The sequence below is a fragment of the Eimeria mitis genome, genomic scaffold (assembly GCF_000499745.2).
Source record: "Eimeria mitis Houghton genomic scaffold, Emh_scaff2707, whole genome shotgun sequence".
NCBI classification, from domain to species: domain Eukaryota; phylum Apicomplexa; class Conoidasida; order Eucoccidiorida; family Eimeriidae; genus Eimeria; species Eimeria mitis.
In genome coordinates this window covers 5,836-6,702 of record NW_013571052.1, presented here as the reverse complement: position 1 = coordinate 6,702, position 867 = coordinate 5,836, and positions in this window count along the sequence as shown.

Genomic DNA, 867 nt, shown 5'->3' with positions numbered 1-867 from the left:
ATATATATATATATATATATATATATATATATATACATATATATATATATATATATATATATATATGTATCTGTTTGTCTCTTTATAGGTCCTTCACTGTGTTTTTTTGTATCTCTCTCAATCTGTCTTTTATCAACCCGCATCTGTCTCCTTGTGTATATTTATAAATAAATATATATTTATTTGTTTTTATTTGTCTCTTTATAGGCCCTTCTGCGTCTATATTTCCTGTTTTTTGGTCTGAAGCTGCTTCTCTACATTGTGATGTTTGGGAGGTAAAAGGAGACACCCGAGGAGACACTTTCATCACAGAGAATAGTAGAATTGCAGAGTAAGTTTTTTTTATTTATTTTTATTTATTTATTTATTTTTATTTATTTATTTATTTATTTTTATTTGTTTTTATTTATTTTTATTTATTTATTTATTTTTATTTTTATTGTTTGTTTTATTTTTATTTATTTTTATTTGTTTTTATTTGTTTTTATTTGTTTCATTTTTATTTATTTGTTTGTTTATTTTTATTTGTTTTTGTTTGTTTTGTTTTTATTTATTTTTATCTGTTTTTATTTATTTTCATTTATTTATTTATTAATTTGTTTGTTTATTTATTTTTATTTATTTTTATGTATTTATTTATTTTATGTATTTATCTACTTCTTTTGATTTATTTATTTATCTTATTTATTTTTAATCCGTTTTATATATTTTTTTGTTGTCTCCTTTTGTCTCCTTTTGTTTCTTTTTATTTATTTCTATACTGTCTCCTTTTGTCTCCTTTTATCTCCTTTTATTTGTACACTGTCTCCTTATGTCTCCTTGTGTCTCTCTTTATTTCTGTATTGTCTCCTTTTGTCTCCTTTTCTC